Source organism: Cavia porcellus, unplaced genomic scaffold (genome assembly GCF_034190915.1).
Source record: "Cavia porcellus strain 051 isolate PalLab524CR breed Dunkin Hartley unplaced genomic scaffold, mCavPor4.1 scaffold_1, whole genome shotgun sequence".
Classification (NCBI taxonomy): Eukaryota; Metazoa; Chordata; class Mammalia; order Rodentia; family Caviidae; genus Cavia; species Cavia porcellus.
The window spans coordinates 62,637,722-62,655,278 of NW_026947484.1; positions in this window are offsets into that span (position 1 = coordinate 62,637,722).

A 17,557-nucleotide genomic window follows, 5' to 3' on the forward strand; every position below is an offset into this window, starting at 1 on the left:
TCACAGGCAGTGTTGAACTCTTACTTCAAAAGGTGGAGATGTTGCTTTATGATGTGAGCAGCTACAGGTGATTAATGACTAGATACACTAATTAGTCTGGGTTTCCAAAATGACAGTAGTCTAATTCTTCTTCATTAGCTGGAATACTTCTACAAAGAGGCCTCCTCTGCTCTTTGTTTACCCAGTGAAACAGTTTACTTGGGAAAGTCAGGAAAAATGGTCGATTTTTTCCCTTTTGTTGACTAGTAATCCAGTAAGTAGTTTCACTAGCACTCAGTGATTTTCTGCTTTTTGATAGTACTGAACTCATGGAACATATCGATATGTTTCCCTTTGTCGCCATTATTGTTTTTATTTTCCATCTTTGTTTGTGAGAGCATCTTTGAGTTTTTTGGATGAGATAGTTTTTCCCAAGAGCATTTATTAAAGAGGACACAGTAGTTTCCCCCAAAAGCATTTATTAAAGAGGCAGTCTTTCCACCAGTGTATGTTTTTAGCCACTTTGTCAAAGATCAAATAGCTGAATGTGCCTGGGGTTATTCTGTATCCTCCATTCCGTTCCATTTACTCTCATGTCTGTTTTTGTGTCAGAACCACGCTCTTTTTATCACTGAAGGTTTGTAATATAACTTCAAATTCAGGATTGTGATACTTTCTGCTTTGTTCTTGCTATTCTGGGTCTCTTCTGGTTTCATATTAATTTTGGGATTGTTTTTCTCAATTCTGTGAAGAATGTTGCAGTTATTTTCACTTGGACTGCATTTAATCTGTGTATCAACTTTGGAAGTAAGATCATTTTGACCATAGGGTCCTGCCTACCCAGAAAGACAAGATATCTTTCTATTGTCTGATGTCTTTTTTGTAGTTTTCATTATAGAGCTCTTTCAATTTCTTAGGTTAATTCCTAATTATTTAATGTTTCTTGGTGCTATTGCAAATGGTGTTTTTACTAATTTTTTTCTCAGTGAGTGCACCATGAGTGTACAGGATTTCCATTGATTTTTGTAGGTTAATTCTAAATTTTGAATATTACTGAATTTGGTTATTATTTCTAAGATTCTTTTGATGGATTTTTTGAGCATCTTCTATATAGGATCATGTCATCTGAAAAGAATAGACTTTTTCCTTTCCTATAATTATCTCCTTTATTTGTTTTTCTTTTCCAATTGCTCTTGCTCATTTTTGAACACTTTGTTGAATGGGAGTGGTGATAGTGGATAGCCTGTCTTTTTACAGGGAAAACTTTCAAGTTTTCTCCATTTAATATGACGTCAGCAGTAGTTTTCTCATAAACAGCTTCTATCAGATTAAGATAAGGTCTTTTTATACTTACTGTCTTTAGTGTTTTTAGTATGAAAGATGTTGGCTTTTTCAAACATCTTCTCTGTTTCTATTGAGATGACTATGTGCTCGTGTCTGCTTCTCTTTAGTGATATATTGCATTCTCTGACTTGGATATGTTGAACAATCCTTGTTTCCCTGGAGGAAGCCTATCTGGTCATGAAATATGGTTTTTGACAATTCACTGATGTCTGTCAATATCTTGTTGAGGATTATTGCATCAACATTTATTAAAAGAGATTGGTCTGTAGTTATCTTTTTTGGCAGGATACTTGTCTGGTTTTGGAACCAGAGCAATTAAAGAGCTTGAAGAGTATTGGTGTACCTTTGTAATGCGAATATCTGGTGAGTTTGGAAAACTTCCTTGTGAAGCATATTTTAAATTCAGTGCTTTATTATTAAAAATGAATTTTTTTCACAAGATATTTTTCTTAGAATTCTTACTTACAGCTACAGGTTCTATAGATGTTTCCCTCAGAGCAGGGATAACCAAATTTTTCTAAGTTACATTAGGAATGCTTCATAGACAGTCAAACTCTCTCAGCTTTGGCAGTGACTGAAGGTTTCATAAGACTTTGATAGCAGAAAGGATTGTGCTCAACATTATGTAGCAAAAGACCAATTTTTAAAAGCAATAGTCCAAAAGGGAGAAGAGAAAGTGGAGGGAAATACTACAAAATATTTTTCTTTTCACAAAAGCAATTCTCACTGGTTGAAAGGCAGAACAAGATACCAAGTTTAGAATGAAGGCAGCCCATGCATCATCTATCTATGAATAAGAACCAATTGTAATGCAGTATTATGTGCACATTTTCTGCAAGCACCCATTTTTGAAAACCAAGTTTAATTTAAAAGTCCAAGCCAGAAAATGCCTTATATAAGCCTGTTATGATTTGCTAAAACATTATATTAGTTATGAGAAAACTGTCTGTCATATTAACTCAGATGTTTTCATTTTTATAATACAAAAATTATAGAATGTCTTACAGTAACATTAAAAACTTGGATTGTTTATTTACCACCGACTGACTACTTTCTGTTCCAATGTCTCTTGTATTTTGTTTTGATATCTACTCACAAGTCATAAAATTCATCTCTATAAGTGTATAATTCAATGACATTCATATTTATATTTACAAAGTTGTGTGCACAGCTGGCTCCAGAATATGTTAGTGAAGATTTTTCATGAGACATTGTTTTCATCACACACTGTGGTCTCTACATTCATACCTATTATCTTCTAGAGCACTGTGGTCCATGTTTTATTGCTCCGATTTTCATCCTTGAAATTATTGCTACTTTCTAGCTACTATCTGTCTCTCTTGTCTCATTGTGACTCTGCCTGCCTCTTCTATTGCTTTATGACAGACACATCAACCTCCACTTAACTCGAACAATCATAAAAATTATACTGAGTAGCCTGGATAGGTAAGTCATCATCCAGCCAGATTTGAGATGTTTCTGTATCCTCATATTTCAGATGTGTCTTTCCTGAAAAGTTCTAGCGCCTTTGCTATTTATGTATCTCTATTGTTCACTGTTCTCCTGTTAATAAATGATTGTGTCCCTAATGTGAACTATGTACTAAGTGCTAGGAGATTAGGAATGCTTTTAAGTCACTGGCTTAGACTCTAGAGAACAAATCATGCTCACAAACAAAACAGCTGCTACAGTGTGAAATGAGGTATGCAATAGGGAAGAGTATAGGGTCTCCCGGAGACACTTGAATGGTACTTAGGTCAGTTGGTTCCCTTGAAAAAAATGTCATCTAAACAAAGGCTTCAAAGAGGATTAAGAAATAATTATATAAAAAATAAAGTAAGCATAAGGACAAAAATAACAGGTATTTTCTTGGATTCTAAATTCTTTATTCAATAAAGGTAACTTTCCCATTTGTTAGAGCAAAATGTACAAAGCATATAAAGATGAATGTAGAAAATATAAAACCTCATCTATTGTTAATTTTGTTTGTTTATTTTGAGACACAGTCTCACTACATAACTCAGACTGGCCTCAAACTCACAATTCTTCACCTCAAACTTCTCCGTGCTGGGATTAAAAATGTGAGTTAACACACCCAGAATATTGTTAATATTTGCAATGAATAAATACATATAAATACATAAATCAGTCCATCTCATGAGTGATTTCCACTCTAATAGAAGAAATGTTATTCCTCTCTTAGTCCTTTGTGTGCTAAGAGAGGATCATTTAAACAGAAGAGAGAGATATTTCTCACAGCTCTGTAGACTGAGAAATCCCAAGTTGGAGGACTCATATCTGACAAAAGCTTTTTCAGGTGCCTTTCCAAAAGGGAGCACTGAATACACACGTGTGTAAGGAAAGGTCACACTGCCAGCCCCCACTGCTTTCCTAACTGGCATTAACCCACACACACAGGTGGCACAAAAGGCCTTCACACCCTCAACGTCTCCCATTAGACTTTATCTCCAAATGTCCTTGAATTAGGGATTAAGTTTCCAAAATGTGCCTTTCAAGGAGGGATGTTAGCATCTTCTCGTTAGCTCTTAGCACTTAAACATTATGCAATACAACTTGACAATGATCATGACAGTGATCAAAATGGAAACTTAATTTTTAAGAAAAACACCTTGTGGAAAGAATAAAGGGAGGCAGGAAGTGAGCACCAGGACACCAGTCAGTCTAATGTCACTAGTGTTACTGGAAACAATGAATTATGACACTTCAGGAGCTTAGTGTAGTAGGGGTTTATTTCTTGCTCATGTCACAGTCCTTTCTAACTAGTAGAGTTAGGAATCCTGGCTACTTCTGCCTTGCAGTCGCAGGATTTAGAACACATGGCCTTGCAGATCATCACGTGTGGTAGACTGCCTGTAGAGTGGACTCCAGGGACCTCTGCCCCTCTGTAATCTTCCTTTGACTACTTTTGGTGAATAGAATGTGGCAAAAGTGAGTAATGACACTCCTGAGACCTGGCTATTAAAAACTGTAAACTTACATTTTGCTTATCTTATTCTCTCTCTCTCTCTGTCTCTACCCCTCTCTCTTCCCTGCTCCTCCCCTTGCCCTTCCTCTGTCCCTCCTTTTCTCCCTCCTGTCATTCCTTATTCTGGGAGAACAAAGTTGCCATGATGTCCCTAGTCCTACGAGTAGACTGTATGATGAGAAATTATCTTCACCAGTATTCAGCAATGCCCTGAGTCATAACCACAGGCGCTGAAGCTGGAAGAGGACCAACCTCAGCAAGTCTTGAGATGACTGCAGTCCCTTCTGATACAACCTCTGAGAGACTGTGTTAGTCACTTTCTTCTCACTAGTACAAAATATCCAGTACCCACAACATGAAGGAGGAGAGGTTTAATTTAGCTCCTGGTCTGCTGGCTGCCAGGCGGAAGCTCCATTGTGGAGGACCCTGGCAGAGGAAGACCCCTCAACTCAGGGCACCCAGAAAGAATAGAAGGACAGGTTAAGGACAAGAGTGTCCACTCCCTGTGTTGCTCCTCCAAACAGGTCCCACTTCCCAACACCATATATAGCAATGAAGTCTCTCACGGGTAAGCCCGCTGATGAGCCTAGTGCCCCTGTGACAGTCAACATCCGGACACACGAGACTTTCAGAGGATATTTAAGTCTAAAGGGCCACAGACTCCAAGACAGAGGGACCATCCAGTCATGCACAGCCTCCTGATCTTCAAGTTTCACCCAGATTTCTGATCTACAGAAACTTCCAGACAGTACTTTTTTGTACAACCATGATAATACCCCATGGCTAGAAGAGAAAGAATTGAAGGACAGAGCAGAGCTTTTTAAAAGTCCACATAGGAAAGTCCACTCAGTCACTTTGTCTCATGTCCATTGCCTTCGGCACCACTGGGCTGCCCTCATCCCCGCAAGGCATGCTGGGGGTATGCAGCAAGCCAATTCTAGATGCTCCACAGCACAATGAGATCGGGGGCAGTGGCCAACCTAGCCATAACCTTGAAGCAATGTTTATAGTCAGGTGAGAAGTCATAAAACATCTCAGTGGAAAGTTACTGAGTAGCCTGAGTATGAGTACTCATTTCTCATCCTAACTAAGTTTTAATGGGAGGGAAACAGTTGCTGTTAATTAGAACCATCCTAGTGTTAGTCACTAGACCAGTACAATAAAACCTTTAGAAAAATATGAGCGCATGCTTGTCAACAGTACAAATAAATGAAAATCTTCATTTGTAGGCAAGTTTCACAGCATTGATTTAGTACGCCAAATCAGAGGAGTCACCCATATAAGAATTTATACTATACTGGTAAAGGCTATGTATGACAAACCAACAGCCAACATTAAACTAAATGGACAGAAACTGAAAGTTTCCACTCTAAAATCAGGAACAAGACAAGGATGCCCACTATCACCACTCCAATATAGTTCTGGAACTACTAGCCAGGCCAATCAGACAAGAGAAAAAAAATAAAATGAATAAAAATAGGAAAAGAAGAAGTTAAATTATCACTATTTTCAGATGACATGACACACTACATAGAAGACCTCAAAAACTCCATTAAAAGACTACTAGAGTTAATAAACAAATTCAGTAGTGTAGCTGGATACAAAGTCAACACCAAAAATCAATAGCATTCCTTTACACAAACAAAAAATTCCCTGAGAGGGAAATTATGGAAATATTGCCTTTCACAACAGCATCTAAAAAAATGAGATTCTTAGGAATCAACCTAACCAAGGATGTAAAAGACCTATATGTGGAAAATTATACTACTCTAAAATATGAGAATGAAGAGGATATTAGCAAAGGGAAAGACATTCCTTGCTCTTGGTTAGGAAAAACCAACATGGTGAAAATGGCCCTACTCCCAAAACTGTTATACAGATTTAATGCAATCCTAATCAAAATGCCATTAACATACCTTACAGATCTAGAGAAAACATTCTTGAAGTTGATTTGGAAACAGTTTCTGGGCTAATTCTGGACAACAAAGGCAAGACAGGAAGCATCTCAATTCCTGACTTGAAATTATACTACAAAGCTACAGTGATAAAATCAGCATGGTACTGGCAAAGAAATAGACCTGAGGATGAATGCAACAAATATACTAGATGTAAAAACAACTACAAAGACACTCAGCCACCTTATATTTGACAAAGGGGCTAAATGTGTTCCCTGGAAGAAAGATAGCCTCTTTAATAAATGGTGTTGGAAAAACTGGTTTTCCACACACCAAAGACTGAAATTAAACCCACGTGTATCACCATGCACTAAACTAAAATCTAAATGGATGAAAGATGTAAATATTAAAACAGAAACACTAAGTCTACTGGAAGACAAGGTAAGAATCTTGGAGACATAGGAGTAGGCAGAGAATTCATGAACAAAATGCAGACCACTTGGGAAATACTTCAAAGAATCAACAATTGGTATCTCATCTTATTAAAAAGTTTTTGAACTTCAAAAGAAATCACCAACAAAGTGAAAAGAAAACCCGCAGAATGGGAAAGAATTTTAGCCAACAAGCCCTCAGACAAAGGACTTCTATCCAGAGTATATAAAGAATTGAAAATCATCAAATTCAAAGACCTTCTCCAAAAATTGGTATCTGAGATGAACACACAGATGAATTCTCAGAGGAAGATATACAAACGGCAGATAAATATATGAAGGAATGTTCACCATCACTGGTCATTCGAGAAATGCAAATTAAAACAGCATTGAGATTCCATCTCACTCTGGAAAAGAGGGTTAACATGAAATCAGTGGATGACAAATGTTAGCGAGGCTGCGGGGAAAAAGGAACACTGCTCCATGTCTGTGGGAGTATAGACTGGTGCAGCCACTACGGAAATCAGTATGGAGATTTCTCAGAAGAGTAGGATTGGAAGTTCCATTCAATCCAGCTATTCCCCTCCTGGGTATTTTCCCAGAAAATTGAAAAGGTCATGTTACAGTAATATACGTACACCTATGTTTATAGCAGCACAATTTGTAATAGCTAAATGCTGGAAACAATCAAAATGCCCATCAACCACAGAATACATAAAAAAGACTTGGTATTTTTATTCAATGGAATATTACTTAGCTATAAAAAGAATGATCTTGAAACTTTTATAGGTAAATGGAGGCAACTTGAGACCATCCTCACAAGTGAAATAAATCAGACTTACATTTGTAAATATCATATTGTCTCTGTAGTATAAAAATAATAATAAAAAAACCTGGAGAGTAAAAAGATCCAAAATGTATCATAGGTATTATAATAATGGAAAGGAAAAAAGTGCTCTGAAGGCCATAACTGTATATATGTTTAAGTGTGCAAGATAGATAACCACACTACTGAGTTTTTGTTAGTTTGTTTAACAGCATAGTTTGTGCTGTCATTGTTTGTCCACTTTTTATGCTTTGATTTTGTAACTTGAACAACTACTTCTAAGATAAAAATATGTAACATCAACTAGTGATTCTTACTGTTATTCTTTTGAAATTCTGTATTATTTCTACCTTTTTTTCTGTTTTTTTCTCTAAATAAAAAATAGAATTTATACCACAAAGAGAGCACTACAACTTCCCTACACCCTACTCTGTTTCACTTTTGAAGAAGAAAAATGTCCTAAATACACATCCCTCTAACAAGGGTTAGAGATATATTTTTGAGATTTCAATCCAATTATACACAATCTGAAAGATACATCTTAAGCATTTTACTATATTCTTTCAGTTTTAGAGAAAATTGGACAAGAATTCCTAGTTCAAAGTTTTTCTTGGCATACATGACAGTCTTAGTTATCTGACTAGTGGAAAAAAATAGATAGATACTGTTTAATCATTGTTTCTTACAAAGACTAAACTAGATAATAGAGGAAAACATGAGAGTTCTCTAACACAGTGAATAGTGATACTTCCTTTACAAATTTATTTGAGGAGCATTTGGATTAAGGATAAGAATTTGGCATGCATGATCCATTTTCATCTCCTAGCAAAGGGTAAAGGGCTAGAGGTGGCTATCTTGTAAATAGAAACTATTAATTATTTGCAATGTTCACAATGGAGAGTGCTTAGTCTGTCTGTCTTCTCTGTCTCTTTTTTCTTTCTTCCTTTTTTCTTTTATAAACTTTCCCTTAATGACACTAGAACCATGAGTTAGCATCTGAGGACTGAAGTTGCTCTGTGTCTCTCTGTCTGTCTTTTCTCTGTCTCTGTCTTTCTGTATTTCTCTGTGTGTCCCTGTCTTTCTCTCTCTTTCTGTTTCTCTCTGTCTCTGTCTGTCTCTTTGCCTCTCCCTCTTTGTTTCTCTCTCTCTCTCTCTCTCTCTCTCTCTCTCTCTCTCTCTCTCTCCTCTCTCTGTCTCTCTCTCTCCCCCTTTTTTCCCTTCCTGATTGAATCGTTGATTGGGTTTTATGGCTTCATGCATGACTGAACAAATTCAAGCATCAATGATGTTTGCATGAAAATTCTTTGGATTAACTTTTGTGTGCTTATGAAGGACTTTGAAACTACATTAACAGATACTAAATGAAAGGGGAAAGTAAGGCAATTAGTTAATGAAAATAATAAGCCAAATACTTTTATATGATTAGCTACATTTTGTCAAGAAAAGCAGGTATGTCGCCTCAACTAATCAGATGATTGCTGAAGTCCTCTAGAATATAGATTTAATCTTAATTAAAATTTCACACTGTATGACAGATTGGTTGATTCAACTCCACATTGCAATAAAGTAGCTGTACCTTGGAAGATTCCTTAATGAATGTAGATTCAGAAATTCTTTTTTCACTGGGTTCCATTATCTCCAGTACTTCAGTGACAACATATTGCCTTCTTTCATTTTGTTAGTGTATCCAACAAAACTAAGGGAAAATTTTTCAGAAAAAATGTGGCTGGACAAAGTAGTAGCAGAAGATTTCTGAGAGAGAGAAAGAGAGGAAAGAGAGAGAGAGAGAGAGAGAGAGAGATACTCCCAGGTCTGGAGTTAAGAGAACACAGTATATATAAGAATACAGTAGGGTGACACTTTGTCCTAAGAAAAAATTAAGGCAGATAGCAATTACCCTAGAGTTTTCCAAAAAGTTTATATTGTGTAATTTTATCTTAGAGCAAGAGGGAGCCATTGAAAGAGCTGTAAGTACAAGAGGAATAAGTCAGACTGGCCACAGCATGTGGAGGATGCATTGAAGGGGAAGGAGAGGAGAGGGAGGGAGGGAGAGAGACAGACAGGCAGAGACAGAGATAGAAAATGACGGAGTACAAAGCCAAAGGATTTCTAACTCTTTTACTAATGGTTAATAAATATTCCACCTGTGATGACAAGTACATCTGCTGAGATGGGGAGTCCTTGTAAACCAGGGTAGGGGAGATCAGGGCTGGAGTATTTCACTGGGATCAGCTTCACAAACATGTGAAAGTCTGTGAATGTTCTATTTCTACAGGCAACCCTGCTGGAATACACACTTCCTTCTTCTGCTCTCATTTGTAGAGTTACAGCACATACTGATGTATTAGAAACCCAGAAACAACAAAGTAAAACCAAAGAACACAAATCATGTGCAAATCATCTTTCCCCAAACTTACTTGACTGCAGAAACAGGTACTGCATCAGCCTTGCAGGCAACCAGCTCAGTGTAGGATGCAGTTTGGGAAATGCTGTGCTCTGAATCCTTGAAGAGTAACAGAAAACTACAGCTGAGAAACTGATATGAGTCTCTCTCCTTGCTCGCACTGGTGCACCCACACTGCTCTCTGGAACCCTGTAATTATGAAACTGTGGTCTCTGTTGGCTTCTTGTATCTGTCCCAAACACCAGGAGAGTTTAGCAAAATTTTTCCTTCTTTTGCACAGTATCTTCATTGCTACTTAAATATTCTGCATACCTGCAACAGCTTCATTCTGGTTCCTGACATGTAAATGACCACTGAAGCGTAGTTACTGTGCTATTCCCCACAGTGAGAGAATGAGATGGAGCTCTGGGATTCTTCCGGTGGATGTCAACTCCCATGTGAGAGGAAGGTCATACTCTTCCCAGAACCTCAGTAACAGAAAGGTAGATGTCTGCTCCCTGCTGTGTCAGAGCCCGTGCTGTGGGGGAAAGGGCAGCTCTCTGCCTTACCCAGATTTGGACCCTTGGGGGTGACTTCTGGGAGTCTGACAAAATCCATGACTACAGCAGATGTCATTTACATGGTCCTGAATCAAGGCAAGTGGATTATGTATCCTCTTTGTTTTCATTCTGGATTTATGGGAAGAACAGGTTATCTTTTTCCTTGTCCAAATGTCTTAAATCATTCAAAGGCAGCATTACACTTCTGCCAGAAAAATGCAGAAGTAACTGGGGCGCTTACAATGACCTAAATGCATGTTATTACCTTTTTCTGTTATTTTCTGCCCTTAAATAAAGAAAATAAAATAAACATCAGCGGTAAGAAAAATGAAAGTAGGTCAGGCTTCAGAACCATTAGATCAAATGCAGAGCCAAGCACATCTTTCCCTAGTAGGATGCAAGAAATCAGCATGTAAATGAAATCGATTTCAAGAGTTGTAGTCATTTCTCTTTTAGGCCTGCCAATTAGCAGAATGGCATCAAATTATCGTGGTAACTGAATCTCATAGCTGGAACAAAGCAGAAGGGCTGGTAATGCTATTGAAACAGACAGGAAACCCCAAAGCAGAGCCCCCACTGGGTGGGACCCCTATTCGAAGTTAAATGTTTTCCCTGCTGTGATCATGGGGCAAGGTGAGCTAAGTTTTCATTCCATGTGTTTGGGAGTATGTGTAATTGCAAAGTTCCCTGAATTTTTCCGTTGGCTGCAATCGAAGGTCCAATACTAACACTGTCATGTGACAGTGTAAACTGCCAGTGGCATAACCAGACAGGGCAGGTGTCATGTTTCAGCTCTGCCATGTTCCCCCAAACCTCATGCATCAGAGGTGGTCCTTTGGAGGGTGATTGGATCTTAGGACACTGCATTCATCAGGGAATTCGTACCCTGGTAAGCAAAGCAGCTGAATGTCGGTAGGATGTGGTCAAGGGCTGGGTCCCTGGAGATGTGCCCCATGTGTCCCATCTACTGCCTCGCTTTGCTCTCTGCTTCCTGACAGCTGTGGCATGAATAGCTGTCCGTGCTTGACCCTTCCACCGTGCTGTTGCTGTCATGAACCAGCCAACAACAGGCTGTACCCATGAGCCAAAGTGAGTACCTCCTGCATTATGAAGTGTAACAGTCAACACTGTTACACAGGCAGGAGGTGCTGAGAACATGGACAATGTGGACCTGCCTGTTAGTGCAAGGACACTCACAAAAATGTTTAAAAGCAAGAGAAAATGTCTAAGGATACCTGCTGAGAAGAGGTTTGGAAGCAATTCTGTGAACGGAGTCTGGTTACTAGGAGAGTAGACAAGGCTCTAGGAGCAAACCCGTCTTTCAAGAATAACCTCTGACTCCACTATGTGTTTAACTCTTTTAGGAATTTGAGCCCATTTTTGTCATCCACATATGCATGTTCGTCAGTCTTGCCTAAACTACCATGAGTCCACATTGGGTCTTAAGTTTTGTATGGAAATTTACAGGGTTAAGTGGAGAAGATCTAAATGAGTCTGAACTTCGGAAGAAGAAGGACTTAAATGACCTCTGCCCAATGTGTAGGCTAAATAAAGTCCTAATTTTATTACCAGTTACTAGCTTTCCTCATGTACAATTTTTACCATTTAAGAAAAAAATGTGCTACTCATGACAGGGCCCACCATACACCGTACAGTGTGGTAGTGTGAAATTAGTTTTAACCTTCCATCAAGTTCTGAGAAACGGGACTTGAAAGTAGCAGGAAGAAAAATTCATCTTTCCTTTGCAATGTGGCTCACAATACAGGTCTATGGAGAAAATAATTTGAGTTTATGACAAATAACTCATTTTAATTTTTTAAAAGATCACAATGCTTTTCTTTTAAATGGATATATATATATATATATATATATATACATATATATACTTCCTTATGGATTAATAATCTTTAAAGTTTTTAGGTTTATCCTGAACTTACATAAAAACTTTGATAAACATGAAAAGCAAGAACCCCAGAGTGCAGTTAGTGAAGTAGAAGAAAGTTTATGGATTGACTTTATTGATTTGAAGATGTACTGTGAAGCTATAATAATAAAAATAGTATGATGTTGGTAGAATAGACAAACTGGTAAGTAGAATAAAGTATAGATCATGGAAATAAACAGCCAGTCTTTCAAAAAGGGGCAAATGCAATCCAGTTGTAAAAAGACAGAGTTTTCAATAAAGTGGGTAAACAACAGGACACCCACAGGTCAATTACCTCTGTGAAGACCTTACATCTTTTACAAAAATTTCTCAAACTGGATCACAGGCCTAATATAAAACTATAACCTCTCTGGAAAACCCCAGAAAACAATGTAGGAGAACATCTTGTTGACTATGGTAATGAGTTTTAGATACAATGACAAACACATGATTCATAAAAGAAAAAATAATTGAACTTCGTTAAAATTCAAAACTTTTACAAAAGATACTGCTGTTAAAAGACTAGAAAGAAAGGCACACTGGGGATTTTTTTCACAAAACACGTATCTTATGAAGAGCTTATCTCTAAAAGTTATAGAGAACTAAAATAGCAGTAAGTAAACAAACAATACATTTTAAAGGATGTAGTACAGCAAACAATAAAGGATTCTCAACATCGTGTGTCATAAAAGAATTGCAAATTCAAAACACGATGAAATGCCTCGCACACTCAGTAGAACGACTAGAATTGAAAACTTTGACAGCGTCAAATGCCAGTAAGGGTGGGGAGCAACAGAAACTCATTCATCGCTGGTGGGAATGCAGAGACGGTTACTTGGGAGGTGGTCTGGCAGTTTCCTACTGTGCGAAACAAACAGGCTTAGTGAACAGTGTATTTACCCAAATATCCTACACAAAACTGCACCCAAGTTTTCTTCAGCTTTGCTCACAATTTCCAAGACATGGAAGCAATCAAGATGTCCTTCAAAAGGTGAATGGAAAGTAAGTGTGATACTCTATACAACGAAATCTTATTCAGTGCTGGGAAGAAATTATCAAGCATGGAAAGACATGGAGGAAACGTAAAAATATTGCTACGTGAAAAAGGCAGGCTGAAAATGCTAAATGCTATACCATTCTATCAAAAGATCCCGATTAGGCCTGGAGCTATGGCACACACCTGTTATCACTGCGGTCGGGAAGGGTAAAGCAGGAGGATCATAAGTTTGAGACCAACTAGAGCAACTTAGAATAAAGCCCTGTTTTAACGTAAAAAGCAGAAAGCGTGGTGGTACCCTGCAGTGTAAAAGCCCTAGGTTTAATCCTTAGTTGCAGAGAAAGAAGGTCTAGTAATTAATTTTTTAAAACCGCTTCTCTAAAGGGGAAGTACAGCGTGCAGTGTCCTCGGTGAAAGTTAGAGATCGTCACCCTGTATGAGGTGGTCCCCCTCATTCTCTAGTCCCCTGTTCTCCACTCCAGCTGGACAGTTACTGACTTTCCTTTAAGAAGGAAAGACACCAATCACCCTATGATTATACTGGAAAGAAAATACCAACGAATGCACTTCATCAGCCAACCCATGTCTACAGAACCTGTGATGAAAGCTTGGGAGTTGGTGTGCGGGAAGACACCAGGCAGAACCCCTCTGTTCTGGACTTAGAAGAACCTCTTCATGTTTTCCTTTTTTGGAAGGATGGAAACTTTCCTTTCTGTTTCTTCTGTCTTGGTTATCCATATGGTGGAGTCAGGAAATAGTACTCTGGTGGCTGCAGTAATTGCTGTTACCTCTGTAGTGGCTAACATTATTATACCCTGTCCATAGTCAATACAAAACAAAAAAGCAAATCCAAATGTTTGCCTCTTACAACCTGTCCTTCGGTTAAGAGATATAGGGGTTGGAGGCTGAGTCACAGTTCTGCTGGTTCTGTTTAGATTGCCTGTCCTTTTCTGAGGAGAAATCTTACACGTGCTGTGTCCAAAAATCCAAACTCTGTAGTCTGTACTCCTTCATGTCCAATCGTGGAGTTTCCTTCTTCAGGATTGAATTGTTTCTCCACTTTGCTTTGTCTTCCCATAGAGAAAGGTGACAGAATTGACATATGGGAGGTAGAAGCTAAATGATCCAAGTCTTGGGCCACCAATTTAAGGGAACAATACTAAGTTACTTTTATTGGATTCTAACTTGCCTTGCTGAAAAATAAATTCAATAGAGTAGTTCAAATCATATGATACAGAAATGCAGAGTCATACACTTAAAGATAAGCTTTTAAGTTTGATTTTCTTAAGGAATGTCTAGCTTTATGCAAAGGGCGTCCTCTGGAATCAATAGAAAAGAAAAAGTGGGCCCCAGAGCTTCAAACGATACACGTAAGTGTGGATAGCCATTAGCCCTGATAACATTTTCTGCCTCTAATGAGCTTCAGTTGTGGTTAATGCACTCAAAACACCTATTTAATGAAAATGTGCCCTTGTGCCCTGCCCTTCGAGTTTCATGCACACTGAAGACTAACCTGGGTGAAGAACTTTGAAATTTCCACTCGAGCCTTGCCAGTAAGTCTATCTAGGTTATTTTTCACTATATAAATGCAATCACCTTAGAAGCCAATATTTTATGATGTCAGACACAAAACGAGGGACATTGGTGCAACCTGTTAGAGACAAGAGCAAGTGACAGCTGCTCCAAAACCAATTAGACAAGGGAGAAAGGAAGCCAGTCCTCATCTGGCTGCGTGGTTGGTGACCAGTGCAACCCAAGACTTAGGATTTGTGAGTGTGTTTGACCCTTGGTCCACGAGAGGATGTTTTGGGTTTACAGGTTTGTGATGTGAATATGGGTATTTACATTCTCAGGTGCTGTTTATTTTACGTCTTTTTACTCCATTCATTCATTTGGCTCTATTTTCCTCTCACAGCCAGTCGAGGAATTTGTTTTCCCAACCCCCTTTGTGACCCAAATCATCTCCTGAAGGGTTTCTGTGAGTTCCAACTAGGCAAAAGTACAAAGCTAGACTTGCGATGGAATTGTAGATTTGTGGAGAAATGCAAACTTTTCCTACAGGTTGGACTCACTTACATTGTTACTGCATTCACAGCATGAGTCAGAGTACTCTGTTGTTAGACTTGCTAGGCTTAATTTGGTGTGTTGTTTAAAAGGATGAGAGGAGGGGAAATATTCTATATGAGTGGTATGTGAGAGAAGATGGAGAAAATGTCATTTTGGAATGCTCATGAACTAATGATGCTCTCAGAGTTTTCAGAATGTCACCTTATGCCTGCATCACTTTTATTCCTGTCTCTAGGAAGGAATTGTAATAATAATACTTGGCCAAACTTCATGGCAGTTCCTAGTAAACAGAACAGGAATGTGAGTGAGGAAACCAGTCATGGCATTGCCATTGGGCAAAATTCCAGTTTCAAATAGAAATTAAATCTTTGTCTTTCACTAGGTCCCTATTAAGCCCTCCAAAGGAATGGTGATGAGGGCTCAACGACTTGAGGGACTTTTGAGTTTAGCAGAAAGTTCTCTCCAACTTGTCTCTATCTTCACTACACAGGGCTCCCTTGGAACTGTGGAGCCAGGGCTCATGATGAGCATTTTTTCAGAACTCCTCTCTTTATGTCATAATTTGGAAGCACTGGTTGCCTTCTCCCCACCACTTTACTTGCTTTGGTTTTTATACAGCTTTTTTCCCAACGTATATATGTTCATACCCAAGGCCTCTGCAGGATGTTTTTATACGGAATTGAGGAGATCTATCTTGCCTATCTATTTTAAAGATGGAAACTTTAAATATACTGTATTCTGTTTTAAAAATAATTCTGATTCCAATATTGACAGAATTGCTTTTCCTTTGTTGTTTCCTAATTTTTCTTCATGGTGTTCTTGAAGTTTAATGTAACAGGAATGAAGCAGTCCCGTTGAAGCCTAGCAAAAGTAACAATCTTATGAGAAAATTATATTCCTAGACTTCCTTGGGGAAAGATACAGAGGAAAGAAGAAGAAAGAAGACAGGGATCCTGCAGGCCCATGACTTCCCTCCCTGTGTCCTAGGCAACAAAGACATTCTGTGAGTCCCTGAGCGCATATACGAAGGCACTTAGACCTACATATTTTCTGATTGCCTTTGTCTGATTAGATAAGCCCAAAGATATAATGAATATTTTATGATAAATCAATGGCCACACAGAATAAGAGCATATTTAAAGAATTGCTTCATGTCTAATTCCCAAATGTATGTCACACTTGTCCCACTTTGTGAGGTGTTTTCTTACCATTGTTTGTTTCTTTTAATTTCAATTTTAAAAGGAGTTAAGCATAAGAAGTAAACACTGTGTAGCTCTTTTATAGGCTGCAGAGCAAACTTTCCACTGGATTTTCACAGTCCCAGTTTTCAGTATTACGACTGATACTGGTTGCACACATGAGCAAATGGAGATTTATAATCTCACACCAAATTGACACACTTGCCTTAAGAGGCAATCACAGTTCCTAACTCAAATATTTAGTAATCCAATGATAAGCTTTCTTAAAATTATTATTATACAACACTTTTTACTTTTAAGAGGTTTTCCAGGCTTTGGAATGGATGCACATGAGCGATGGGAAATGTCCCCATGGTTTTCATCAGCCAAAACTACTCACAAAACCTTTTCACTAATTTCAAGACTCCCTTATTGCAATACCACTGTGACCTTTCTGTTATGATATACCCAAGTCTTTTCCATTGACCCTGTATTGGTCAGCTTTTCCATGGATGGGAAAAAAGCCTGATACCTGCAACTTAAAGGAGGAGTGGTTTGTTTTGGCTCATGTTTCCAGAAGTTTCAGTCAGTAGTCAGCTGCCCCTGAGCCACAAGTCACAGCAGAAGAAAGCTGCTCACCTGCGGCATGTGGGGAAAGAGAGAGCGAGGAGAGAGCTCTGGAGAGGAAAGGCAAGGACCAGACACGTCCACGAATGTGCTTTGCTCATCTCTGAGGTGTCTTTCACCCAGTCAAGCTGATGATCAGAATTAACTGTCACAGTCTCCCCCACTCATTCATTTCTAGAAACAGGAATTCAGGAAGAGTAAGTCTAAACACCAGAAAAGTGTCGAAAAAGAACCTATGCTTTATTGCCTCTACTTCTATCGCCCGGTAATTTCTAATTACTTGTGAAGATAGAGCTGTTCTTCCTCTCCTTCTTACTCTGTGCTGGTAAGGCTCAGCAGAAAGCGCAGCAGTGAAAACAC